Raw genomic sequence first — 14,815 nt, forward strand, 5'->3', positions numbered from 1 at the left:
AAAGGCCTGGTGATCTGCTTCCCTAAAGATTACAGCCAAGAAAACCACGTGGAGCAGTTATACACTGTAGCAAATGGGGTAACCAGGAGTCGGACCCGACTCGATGGAAACAGGTGTGGTTTGGTTTATGCATGGTTTGGTAATTGACTTAGGCTAGGTTTTAATAGGAACCCCCATTGAGAAATGGTATGTATTTTTGTACGCTTAAAGTTTTATCCACTACTACCACTTGTTCTATATTCTAGGTCTTTCTCTATCACTAGGATCATCAGGAAGAACAAACGGCAAATGTAGGACAGGGACAATGTATGGATTGGGTCAAATATAGTGTTCGCAAACCATGATATCAAACAAATGAACAAGGAAACTACAAAACTCTCAATCAAAATCATATTTTATACCATGTGAAAAAAAAAAGAACTAGATTGACTTCAAATTAACCTATGTTGTACATATAGATAAATTTTAGGGTAAAAAAATGTAAATAAAACTTCAAAATCTGACTTAAAAAGTCATCCTTAACATTCTAAAGCAGATAAGTAGATTATGTTCCCGGCGTACTGGTAGTAAAAATAAAGCTTAAGGTCTCAAGCTCATCTCACAATTAAGCTTTCTATTTCAAATTATAAATCAGATATGTGACTGCTGTATTTCTTGATTTTATGAGTTGAGAGCACTTATTAATAGGTACCTCTTACATTATGCACGTGAGCAACAGAGAACTATCAAGTACAACTGAGATTGGCTGATTATGGGTTATATTCTAAAAAGAAGGAAGAGAAGTGATAAACTACTTGACTGTCTGAATACTAATTACTAGCTTCAAGGCTGGTTGACTTTTATGAGTTTATGTCTAAAATCTAGGAGTGTGTTTTCCAGGAGCTTAAATATTACTAATATTTTATTTGATATCTTAATTATCATGTAATCTCTTTTCAAAAAGTTAAAAGTAAATTTGGAAAGTAGAATACAATTTTCTAAAGAGAATTTCAGAAATTTAGATTATGAATTCACATTATTTTTCAGAGAGGAACTGAACACAAACTATGATGCAATGCTAAAACATTGTATTTTAATGTGAAACATGAAATCAGTTTGCCTTTTCAAATGTGAATGAATGATTTTGATTGAAGAATATAACACACTGCATATTGTGCTCATTACCCCATAAGATCAAAGGGTAGACAGAATAATGCTCAATTAGGAGTGAGGAGAATATGGTTCTAGGCTCTCCTCTATCACTAACTAGCTGTGTGACCTTGGGCAGTTCCCTTAACATTTCAGCCTGGGTTTCCTCGTCTGCATACAACTAGTTTATCTCTACACCTTCTTAAGTTCTTCACATAAAAGAAAAAAAAAATTCTACCATTCTATTTAAGGGAATTGGGATTGGAAGAGAGGAATTGACATGACATCCATTGAACAATCCATAATAAAATAGAATTGTGAAGAAAAACACTCATTACTCAACCTCACTTCCTCCATAGAGTCAACTAAAAATTGACTAGCTCCTTTTTGAGCACTAACATTCATTTAACATGTAGTGAACCAGGTACAGCATTTATGGTATGATGGTGATTCAAAGTTATACCATAATCCAGGTGAAAAGTAACTGAAGTTTTTAGTTATGTTTGTAAGGAGGTCAAGATTTTAAATAAAATAAATTACATAGACACCACCTTATCTATTTCATACACAACCATTTTGTCTTTAAATTTTATCTCTTTCCTGGAAATAATAATGATATAATGCAATAAGGGAATAAGGTAAACTTTTGTAGGGTTATAATATAATTTCTCTTTTGAGAAAGTTATATAAAGAAAAGTGTTTAGGCTTTCCATGATTCTAAATATGTGGTTAAAGGAGAAAATAAATAGTGTCACAAGAATACAAATTTATCTTCTTTTATACAAATTCTTTTAGTTACAATTGAGAATACCATATTCCAAAGGGAAAACTACAGTTTAAATGCATGTTCATGCAAATTAAGGTAGTTTTTAATGTGGTTAGATATAATTCATGTGTCTCATTTAAAACTTTGAATGTCATTTAAGGATTTTATTGTAGCATTTACAGTGCATAAATCCTTTACCATACTGCAAATACAGTGCAATTCATACCAACCTTGTAAGATAGAAATGACTTCTGAATTATTTTCATCATTATGTGGAGAGCTAAAATAAATAGACCTCTTTTTTCTTTGGAAAAAAACATTCACTTTTAAGTGCTAAAAGCGTTCTTGTTGTTATGCCCCAGAAAGTAGATTTTCAATGCTATTAACTTTCCTGTTATATTCAAAGTGCAGTAGGTGTTTTTTTTTTTCCTTAAATTCAGTACTGAAATTTAATGTGAAATTAGTAAGTGGTCATCTGACTAATTTGCCTCCAAGCTATTTTGGGGAGATAAAAGTTGCATTTTGATTATATAAGAGTTGTTCACTATGATAATTTATATTCAATTTCTCTAGATCAATAAATGTGAAATGTCTTCGTGACACATTAGCTCAGCCTGGCAATACCCATGTGCTAAGTTAATTAAGGTGGTTATATAGGGTTTCTTGGAGTTGTTATTGTTGTTTTTAGACACAGTCACATTTTTTCCTACTTATGGCGACCCTATGTACAACAAAACTAAACACTACCCAGTCCTGTGCCATCCTCACAATCACTGCTATGTTTGACTCCATTGTTGCAGCCACTGTGTCAATCCATCTCGTTGAGGGTCTCCATCTTTTTTGCCCTGTCTACTTTACCAAGCATGATGTCATTCTCCAGGGGCAGGTCCCTCCCAATAACATGTCCAAAGTACCTGAAATGAAGTCTCTCCATCCTTGCTTCTAAGGAACGTTCTGTCTGTACTTCTTCCAAGACAAACTTGTTCATTCTTCAGGCAGTCCATGGTATATTCAATATTCTTCCACAACACCATAATTCAAAGGCATCAATTCTTCTTTTGTCTTCCTTATTCACCGTCCAGCTTTCACATGCACATGAGGTGATTGAAAATACCGTGGCTTGGGTCAGATACACCTTAGTCCTCCAAGTGATGTCTTTTCTTTTTAACGCCTAAAAAAAAAAAAAAAATGGAGTAGAGGTATGAAAATTCTTAGCCAAAATTTAAATTATGCTCTCAAGATCCTCTCGTAATCTCTCCATTTCATGAGTGAAATACAGAAGACAGGAGAGCATTAACTCATTCTTACACTAATATAGTGAATCCTTCTGTTTAATTTCAATAATCAAAATGTCCTTCAAGTCTTCTAATATCATCTGATGGAATTGGTTTAATTGTTCTTCCGCTATATCAAGTGCATAGGCATAAAGAGATTGGATTTACCAACTATCAGGCTAAATATTTGTTTATATGATTTTTCCATGACTGCTTAAATTTTACAAAAGTTTATGCTTTTGACATGTGACCTTTTAATATTAGATCCCCTGGTAGACAAGTTGACTGTATGTGGACATTATTATGAAATTATCCAGTATTTGAATTGATTGTTCTGTCTCTTAACCCTTGGAAGTTTTGTTGAGCAAGTTAGCGTGAATACTTATTTCAAAATTGGGAAGTATCAGAAAAAGTGTCTTCAAGCATATGTTAATGTCTTTAATATGACTGAAAAAGTACATTTTTGTTTGGTAATTTAGATAAGTAAAATATTCCAGAATGCTTAAAATATAAGAAAGACAGATACAGTTTTTCACTAAGACATTATTTTATTTACTTTATTACATTATTTTATTTACAAGTAATCAACGTAAATCCGTTGCCGTCTAGTCAATTCCAACACATAGTGACCCTATAGGACAGAGTAGACCTGCCCCGTAGGGTTTCCAAGGAGTGACTGGAGGATTCTAACTCCCAACCTTTTGGTTAGCAGCTGTAGCTCACTGTAGCTCTTAACCCCTGTACCACCAGGGCTCCAATAATCAGTGCAGTATATATTAAATTTAAAGTTATTTAAAGTAGGGTGTATACATGTAGAAAATAATTTTATAAGAATATATTATGATATATTTACTTATGTATTACCATAGATTCATAACTAAATTATTGTAGTTACTATTCAGAAAAACCGATACCTACTATTATGCTTGTGCACAGTTATAAATAAAATAAATGATTTTGTACCTCTAGCCTAAATAGAATCTAAATTGGTACCATATTCACTTAATATCTTTATCTCCCCTTCTACAAGCATATTTTGAGGACAAAATTGAGAAATGAGCTTCCTTTGTATAATTAGCTATATATAAATAAATATAAACAAAATAAATGATTTTGTACCTCTAGCCTAAATAGAATCTAAATTGGTACCATATTCACTTAACATCTCTATTGCCCCTCCTACAACCATATTTTGAGGACAAAATTGAGACAGGAGCTTCCTTTGAATAATTAACTAGTGTCTATATGATAAAAAAAAAAATTATATGATAAAAAAGAAAATAGCCCCCCAAGGAAGTTATATCAATCTTTTTCATCACACCTGATGTGAAGTTTTTAGTCTTATCATTTCAGTACATTGAACCCTGTGGCTCCAATTATCATGCACTAACATAAACTAGTTAATCTCCCTGGAATGGAATTTTGTAGATTACCTGAGGAGTCATACAGTAACTTTTGACCAACTTCTGCCATTGCATACATACATGGAATCTCTGTTAACAACTTTTAAAATGTCAGGACCGTGTTAATCATATATATTTATTATTATTATTTACTTTGTTGTATTGTAATTTGTATTACCGACAATTAGCATATGCGGTATTTTATGTATGCGGGACTAAATTATTTTCCCTTTACTTGGTAAATTATGTTTTGAAGTATTAAGTGGTGATTATCTCGTAAAAAGTTATTTTTACTCTTCACAGCTCTATCCTAAGGATACAAGTAAGCAACTAAACAACAATATACTTAAACACAATTTTCTAATACAAAACATCTAACCTGTTTTGTAGAAATGCCAAAATAATATAAATTACTCAGAAACACACTTAAATCAGTGTTACATATGATAGGAGCACAATATATCTGGATTGTACTATTTAAAATTATTACACATTTTGGAAATAATTTTCTTCATCAAACAGGATTAAAATGACTGTAATTCAAACCATTTTAACCTAAGATGATGTGAACACTGTAGAACTCATATTGTTTCTATTTGTCATTTTGATTAGACATTTTTCCCTCATTTAAAATATTAAATTATTGATTCAAAAAATGCTTCATTTTATGTTTAAACATTCTGGTGCAACTACCTAATAATAAAAATATAAGTCATTACCTTTTATGCTTTTTATTGTATAAGGCATTACCACACATTTTAAAATAGTTATCTCTACACCTATTTATACAGACACTCCTATATAAACAAATGTAACCGTCTATGCACCAACTACTAATGCCAAAGATTAAGAAATTAAAGATTTTTACCAAATTCTACAGTCTGAAATTGATCAATCATGCAATCAAGATGCATTGATAATCATTGGTAATTGGAATGTGAAAGTTGCAAACAAAGAAGCATCAGTAGGTGGAAATATGGCCGTGGTAACAGGAATGATACCATAGATCACATGACAGAGTTTTACAAGGCCAATGACTCATTCATTGCAAATACCTTTTTCAGCAACATAAATGGCGATTATAGACGTGGACTTCACTAGATGAAATGAACAGGAATCAACTACAACTGTGGAAAGAGACACCAGAGAAGCTCAATATCATCAGTCAGAACAAGACCAGGGGTTGACTGCAGAACAGATCATCAATTACTCATATGGAAGTTCTAGTTGAAGCTGAAGAAAATTAAAACAAGTCCATGACAGCCAAAGTATAACCTTTACTATATTGCACCTGAATTTAGAGACCATCTTAGGATAGATTAGACTCGTTGAATACTAAATACCAAAGACCAAAAGAGTTGTGGAATGACATTAAGGACATCATACATGAAGAAAGCAAAAGGCCATTAAAAAGACAGGAAAGAAACAAAAGACCAAAATAGATACCAGAAAAGACTCTGAAACTTGCTCTTGAATGTAGACTGCCTAAATGAAAAAGAAGAAAAGATAAAGTAAAAGAGCTTAACAGAAGATTTCAAAGAGTAGCTCAAGAAGACAATGTATTACAATGAAATGTGCAAAGACCTGGATTTAGAAAACTAAAAAAGGAAGAACATGCTCAGCATTTCTCAAGTTGCAAACACTGAACAAAAAACTCAAGCTTAGAGTTTCAAGATTGAAGGATTCTATGGGCAAAAAATTGAATTACATATGAATCATCAAAGGAAGATAGTAGAATGATGTAGAGTCACTGTACCAAAAAGAATTGGTTGACATTCAACCATTTCAGGAGATAGCATCTGATCAAGAACTGATGATAACTGAAGGGAGAAGTCCATGCTGCACTGAAGTCATTGGCAAAAAAAAAAAAAAAAAAGGCTCCAGGAATTGATGGAATACCAATTGAAATATTTCAACAAATGGATGCAACACTGAAAGCACTCACTCATCTATGGCCAACCGACTGGAAGCAATCCATATTTGTGCCCATTTCAAAGAAAAATGATCCAACAGAATTCAGAAATTATCAAACAATATAATTAGTATCACATGCAAGTAAAATTTTGTTGAAGATCATTCAAAAACGATTGCAGCAGTAAATCAACAGGGAACTTCCAGAAATTCAAGCTGGATTTGGAAGAGGATGTGGAACAAGGGATATCATAGCTGATGTCAGATGGATATTGGCTGAAAGCAGGGAATACCAAAAATGTGTTTACCTGTGTTTTATTGACTATGCAAAGACATTTGACTGGGTGGATCATAACGAATTATAGATAACATTGGGAAGAATGGGAACTCTGGAACACTTAATTGTGCTTATGTAGAACCTGTACATAGACTAAGAGGCAGTCGTTTGACCAGAACTAGTGTGGAATCGACTCAACGGCAGTGGGTAGTGGATACTGCATGGTTCAAGATCAGGAGAAGTGTGTGTCAGTGTTTTATCTTTTCACCATACTTATTCAGTCTGTATGCTGAGTAAATAATCCAAGAAGCTGAACTATATGAAGAATGCAGCATCAGGATTGCAGGAAGACTCATCAAAAACTTTCAATATGCAGATGACACAACCTTGCTTGCTGAAAGTGAAGAGGGCTTGAAGCACATACTGATGAAGATCTAAGACTACAGCTTTCAGTATGGATTACACTTCAACATAAAGAAAACAAAAATCCTCACAAATGGAGAAAATACTGAAGTTATTAAGAATTTCATTTACTTGGATCCACAATCAATGCCCATGGGAGCAGCAATCCAGAAATTAAATGATGCATTGCATTGGGCAAATCTGCTGCAAAAGATCTCTTTAAAGTGTTAAAAAGCAGAGACTTCACCTTGAGGATTTAGATGTGTCTGACCCAAGCCACAGTATTGTCAATCACCTCATATGCATGTGAAAGCTGAACAATGAAAAAAGAAGACCAAAGAAGAATTGACACCTCTGAATCATGGTGTTGGTGAAAAATATTGAATATAACATGGGCTGCCAGAAAAATAACAAATCTGTCTTGGAAGAAGTAGAGCCAGAATGTTTCTTAGAAGCGAGGATGGCGAGACTTTATCTCATGCATTTTGAACATGTTATCGGGGGGACAAGTCCCTAGAGAAGGACATCATGCTTGGTAAAGTACAGGGCCAGTAGCAGAGAGGAAGGCCCTCAATGAGATGGACTGACATAGTGGCTGCAACAATGGGCTCAAACATAACAACAATTGTGAGGATGACAGAGGACTGGGCAGTGTAGTTCTGTTGTACATAGGTTCACTATGAGTCAGAACCAACTTGATGACACCTGACAATAACAACAACGATCTTCTAACATTTTGATAATTTGCATTTAACTTAGATGACAATGACCTAAATTTTCTGTGAAAAACAAAGTGGTCTTTGGATGAAAAACCCATTGTTGTCAAGTAAATTCCAACTCATAGCGACCCTATAAGATAGAGTAGAACTGCTCCATAGGGTTTCCAAAGAGCACCTGGTAGATTCAAACTGCTGACCTTTTGGTTAGCAGCTGTAGCTCTTAACCACTACGTCATCAGGGTTTCCCTTTAGATGAAAAGAAGTCATTATTTTATTTGGTAATATATGTTATTAACATCTATAATACATATATAAAACTTTAAGAAGCACTTGCCAATTGGATATTAACTATAAAACATACATTAATTGTGGGTACATATACACGTGCATGGATATATAGCATATCCATTTCCTCATTATTTTGAATGGTGTGGATATGAGGCAGTGCTGTTTTAAATGCTAAGTATTCATGTTTTACATTACTTATGTTCATATTCTTTGGAACATGACTAATCAAATTAATTAAATTGTATTTTCTAAATCATGTGATATACTAGAGGTACTCAGTTAAGATACATGAAATAGACACTAATTGCGTTTTACTAATGCTACAAATTTTAAATAATTGGCAATAATAGCTAGGGGTAAACATGGTACTCAAGTAATGAAAATTGTTTGTTTTATATTGTTCCTTGAGGTGTAATATTGTCAGGAAAATTTAGGGTTTTTTTGTTTTTAATCTAAGTAAACAGCATGCAGCACCACAAATGTATAATACATGTTTTAATATACAATCATTAGGATGTAAATCATATTTTCAAAAAGTATCATAGTATACTGATTACATCTTAAATTGATTTGATAAAATAATTTAAGTAGCTTTAATAGTGAATTTCATCATAGAACTTATGAAACCCCACACAATACAATGAAATTTCTAATTTAAAAAAACTGTATATTTCAATTATATAATAATTTCTCTGTGGAATGGGCAGATCATCCAAACCTTAGTAAAAGGAATTCTTGGTTGAAATTGAATCGCTTCAAGAATAAATACAAAACAATATATATACTTTGTTTATTTGTTTATTGATTACTCTGGCCTATAGGGTCATTATGAGCAGGAATTGACTCGATGGCTTTGGGTTTTATTGGGTTTTTGGGTTTTATTGATTTGTTTAGATACAATTTTATTTTTAATGGCTTGAGTAAAAATAGTTAATATGAAAACATACTGTCATTTATGTCTAAAATATATTTTAGTGTTCAGTATCTCTAATCTCCCTGTGCTTCATTAATATACAGTAATAGAAAGGTAGGTTTCCTTATGTTATTACAAATATGGATTCTTGGTTACAGGCAGTGCTAATCAAGAATGTGTGAATACCTCAGTACAAATCTATGACTGTCATCAGAAATAATCTCTCCTATTTTTTTTTTATTAACTTTAAATCAGTAGCTTAATTTCCACAAATGAATAACAATTCATTAGGTGTGATTAAGATGACAAGAATGATTTTAATGAACTCCCATAAATACCTTATTTCAGACATGAGCTAAAGTAGAATGGATCACAAAACAAAAAGCAACCAATTTACCAAAATGTGTCTTTACGGTTTTGTTGCTGGATGGAAACCCCAGATTCTGCTTGGTGTGACTCATCTCAGCCATTAAAAAAAAAAGACCAAGGTAGGGGAGTGGAAAGGCACCTTTATTTTGATATGCAAGGAAACAGTCGGGGCTGCTGCATCCAAAACTGCTCAGTGAGGGTGAGGGAAAGGTAACTTTTAAGGGGTTTTTAAGTAGGAAGTCCATACAAGTTACATCAGCAACATTCTTAATCATACTATGCAGGTGCAATGAGGTTTACATATAACTTCATGCCTCACATGTTCAGAAAACGGCAGTTAAACTTCACCCAGAGGTAGAGAGGTTACTATGCATTTGGTATTTCATGAACTAAATGGTTATCTTGAATGCCAACATGGTGCTTAAACCGATTTCCACCAATTTCCTCTAGTTTGGGGGCAGCAGTTAAGGAGAGGGGAACCAGGATTCTAATGTAAAGCTACAGGGTGTGCCAAGCAAGCTGCTTGAGGCAGTGGAATTTTCTGCAGCCTGGGGACCTCTGTCTTAGTTTAAAAAAAAAAAGTTTAGCCTCCAAAAATACTCAGACATACTAGAACCAAATAAACAGTAATTACTCAATATATTTTTGCTAAATTAATATAATATAAAAAAATAATAATATACCCCCAAGTAAATACAAGGCATATATTGAGGATAAGAAGGAGGACTAGTCTAATTTGATAAGCTAAAAAATCAGGCAGTGTCCATCAAGGCATGGAAATTTAAATTAAAGTGTTTAGTATTAAGATAGTTCTTTCTAACTCCTCCAAGGTATATGGTTTATAATGTTAGGATATGTATAAGAAATGTAGCATAAATTTATTCAGAAAAATATTGCCTACTATGCACATGTAGGGATTATTTTAAGTAATCTTTTTAAGTGTGACTGAAAGTAAATAAATTTCATTGATTTTGTTTACAGCTGTTACACAATTACGAAAAATTCATAGATATGTTGGGGCATCATATCAAGAGTAGGACTGCCAGATAAAATAGAGAATAGCCATATAAATGTGAATTTCAAATAAACAATGATTTTTTTTATAAATATATCCCAAATATTGCATGGGACATAGTTATACTAAAAAAATTAGTTGTTTATCTGAAACGCAAATTTCACTGGATAGCCTATACTTTGTTAATTCTGGCAACCCTAGTTTAAAAGCAATACAGAACACCATTAAAGTCTCTGTTAGCTGTTACATTTGTGTTTTTTACAGTAACATTATAACATCTTTCTTGTAAGATATTTGCAGGGTTGAATAACATAATTATTATGAATGAGTTATTTCTCAATAAATCCAAGAAAAGTGAGAGAGAAAATATAGAAATATTATTCAATTTATATTCTTCATATAATTAATACCTTTCAGATTTCTTTATCCAGTGAACACAATATTGTTAATCAAATACGCTTCTTCCCCCTCAATATAAATTTTCTTTCTTGAATAGAAAAATAATATGCTCTAAGTCTCTTCCAGAAGCATTCTATAGAAGAGAAACAAAGTGGGTGGTTACAAAACACTGCTGTACGAAAAAGCTTAAAATTCTTGCTTAATAACCTGTACTTTTGGATTTGTTTTTCAACTGATATGTTGCAGTAAACACAATAAGTTACTGCATTTTATGTGAAGTGGTACAACAGTAATTCTAAGTAGACTGTGAAAACTTAAGGGTGTATATTATACTTCCTAGAAAAATCACTAAAAAAAAAAAGCGAGCACATATTAGCTAAAAACCAACATATAAGTTAAAATAGACACTAAAAATATTCAAATATGCCCAAAAAGTCAGAAAAAAATAAACATCTTAAAAAGCAGAGAAAGGACAAACATTAAATGAATAATAAAATGGAAAACCAAATAAAATCATATCTACAATTACATTAAATGTTACTGAATTAAACACTCCAAATAAAAGCAGAGAGCAAGACCCAACTTTATACTGTCTAAAAGAGATACACTTTAAATAAAAGATGCAAAAAGCTTGAATACAAATAGATGGAAAAACATATCATTCAAACAGTAAATGTAAGAAGGCTAAAGTGGCTTTATTAATATTAGATAAAATAGATTTCATGACAGAGAAGATTACCAAGGATAAAGAAGACTATTTCATAATGATAAAAATGCTAATTCATTAGGAATACATAACAATCATAAGTGTGTATGCATCTAATTGCTTTAAAATACATGAAGCAAGAAAAGACAGAATTAAAAGAGGAATAGACAATTCCACAAATAGTAGGTTTTTAACACCACTCTCTCTGCAATTGATAGAACAACTAGATAAAAGAATCAGTAAAGAAATAGAGGACCCAAACAACACTATCAACCACGTTGACCTAACTGATACTTCTATATAGAACATTACACACTAAAACAGCAGAACGTGCATTTTTTTGAAGTGTATATGATGCGTTCAACATTTGCTGGGCAATAAGAAATCTTGATAAATTGAAAAGGATTGAAAGCACACAGATTATGTTCATTTACTACAATGGAATTAAATTCCAAATCAGGAACAATAAAATATGTAGAAAAATCTCAATGTTTGGAAATTAAACAAGAAAAAAATTAAAAAGTAAGTTAGAAAATATTTCAAACTGAACTATAGTAAAAATACAATATGTCAAAATTCATGGGATGCAACTAAAACTGTGCTTAGAGAAAAATTTATAGCTTTAAATGCTTATTCTAGAAAAGAAGGAAAGTCTAAAATGAACAGACCCTCCAGACATTAAAAAAAATAAGAACAGGATAATTATGAACAATTTCATGTAAAAAAATTGGACAATTTAGAAGACCTAGATGAATTCCTTGAAAGACACAATGTACCAAAGCTCATTTAAGAGGAAATCTGATTAACTTTATGTCTTACTAAAGAAATTTCCTTTGTAGTTATAAACCTTCCCACAAAGAAAACTGTCAGCCAAGATTGTTTCACAGGTTAATTTTATCAAATATTTAAGGAAGAAAGGATAAAAAATTATACACAACCTCTTTCAGAAAACAGAAAAGGGGAAGCTCTTCAGCTCATTTATGAGGCCAAAACCAGACAAAGACGTTATGAAAGAAATTAAAAGGAAAAATGAAAAAACCAACGGACCATATCCCTCAAGAATATAGACACAAAAATCTTCTAAAATTAGTAAAACAAATCCATTAATACATAAAAGTAAGACATATATTAGGGAATGAGGTTTATCTGAGGAATGTACTGCTTATTTAACATTCAAAAATATGTCCATGTAATTCCGCATATTAATACAGTAAACTTAGTGCCTTAGAAGTAGGCTTTGTGGTAGAAAAGAAAAAGTGGTGTCATGGACCTGTCTTCTTCATGATTATTTTGAAACCAGTATTTTGTTACTATAGTAAGAAAATACAGGTCCTTTCTGATAGCCTATGTGGAACCAAATCACTAAGAAAACTAATGAGTCAATGAGAGAATACAAATACGAAGCTAATGAGAAGCCATTCTTGCTTAGTAAATGGATATGCATATGTACTCAATTACACTTAAATTGTGTATATATTATAATAAAATCCATAATTTGGGGTTAGGATATGTGTTAATAGTGAAGAAAGACAATTTCAGAAAAAAAAATGTTTTGAGAGAAAATGTTTGGATTCGAGAAATGTTTCCTACTTTTTCCTTATTTTCTACCTACTACCCTGCAAGTCACATGTTTCAAATATTTCTGTGCCCATTTATCAAGGATTATTTTTAGTTTGTTTCCCCCAATTGACAAAGAGTACTGCCTTTGGAACTTTCTCTTCACTTTAGGTCCCAATCAACTTTCCAAAGAATGTTCACACTAACTCACTGCAAAGCGCCCCTATCTATTTCTCCCCGTCCTTCACCTGTTTCGCTTTTCCCCAATTCTCTATAGACATTTCCTTCCCTCCACCCTCACATCCTTCCTATCTTTACACACACACACACATACATATAAACGCTAAGATTTTTGACTTGCCCATGACTTTATCACCATCTTCCTTTCATATAAAAAAAATATGGAGGAGTTAAATTATCTGTGGAATTCTTGGATGTTGCAAACAGTCAACACACTCCAGTGCTAACCAAAATGTTGGAGGTGCAATTCCACCCACAGTTGCCTCGAAACAAAGACCTGGAGATCTACTTCTGAAAAATCAGCCATTGAAAATCCTATAGAGCAATTGTACTCTGTCACATGCAAGTTTGCTGTGAATTGGAATTGACTGAACAGCAACTGGTAACTAGTTTAAATTGTAATTCATAAATTACTAACAAATATTTTGATCAAACAAATGTTTATGAAATCTCATCTCTCCCTTCTTCAGTCTGTTTTTAAGTAACATACAATGGGTCTGATACAATATGACAGTTTATTTATCAGGATAACTAATTAGAACTTTTGTTTTCCATGAAGAAAGACAATTTAAATGGAGAATATATTCCATAACACACTATATGTTTTTATGGCACATAGACTTGTCTTTCACATCTTGTGCAGAATAACTAAAATACAAGTTGTCTTCAGTTGAAACATCATAGTTATAGATCATTACATTGAATTTGATTGATTGCTTGTCCATCTTACACTGTTACAAACATTCTAATGCCTCCTCTTACAAAACTCCAGATAGCACATTCAATAGATAATATGCCAAATACACCTGGAACACTGATTGTCATTTCTATAAAACTAATTTGAAAGACAAATATCCTTGTGACATTTACAGTCCATGTATGAGATTTATATTAATATAAGTAGGTAATTAGCCTTATCTTTTTACCAATTAAAATATAATTATATTGCTATTATAAAATTATATAGAGTGTTATTTGTGTTAATCGCCTCTAAAATATATGTAAATCAATACAAGCACGAGTTGAAAAACAATACCAGGCTTTCCCTGCCTCAAAATGAAAAAGCAACATTTTTTTGTCTCATGCTAAAAGCCAATTTGCATATTGGCACCAGTAACAACTAATTCGATTAATTAAAATAATAAATAGTGAATAAATGCTCCTGCACATGATGTTTGGTTGAGGTAAATCAGAATTCATTGGATACTATGTCCAAATAATATGTAATACTTGAATAAAAATACTTGAATACATTTGGCTAATTCCTACATAGCTATACTCTGGAAAATAGTTCAAAAATATTGGAACAGGAGTTAAGGATATTGCCATTGGAAAAGGACTGTCATGACTTCTTGTTTTTTTATTCTGAGTTACTTTGGAATCAATTTATTCTGAGTAACTTTGGAATAAGTGTTTTCACATTTGTTTCATTATATATGTTGACATTT

At 32.2% G+C, this 14,815-nt stretch overlaps 1 protein-coding gene across 6 annotated transcripts in view; it reads left to right on the forward strand.

The window, feature by feature from the left end:
- PCDH11X (protocadherin 11 X-linked) overlaps window positions 1-14,815 on the forward strand; it is a 799,800-nt gene that overhangs the window by 765,241 nt on the left and 19,744 nt on the right. The window lies entirely within an intron of this gene.

Source organism: Loxodonta africana, chromosome X (assembly GCF_030014295.1).
Source record: "Loxodonta africana isolate mLoxAfr1 chromosome X, mLoxAfr1.hap2, whole genome shotgun sequence".
Taxonomy (NCBI): domain Eukaryota; kingdom Metazoa; phylum Chordata; class Mammalia; order Proboscidea; family Elephantidae; genus Loxodonta; species Loxodonta africana.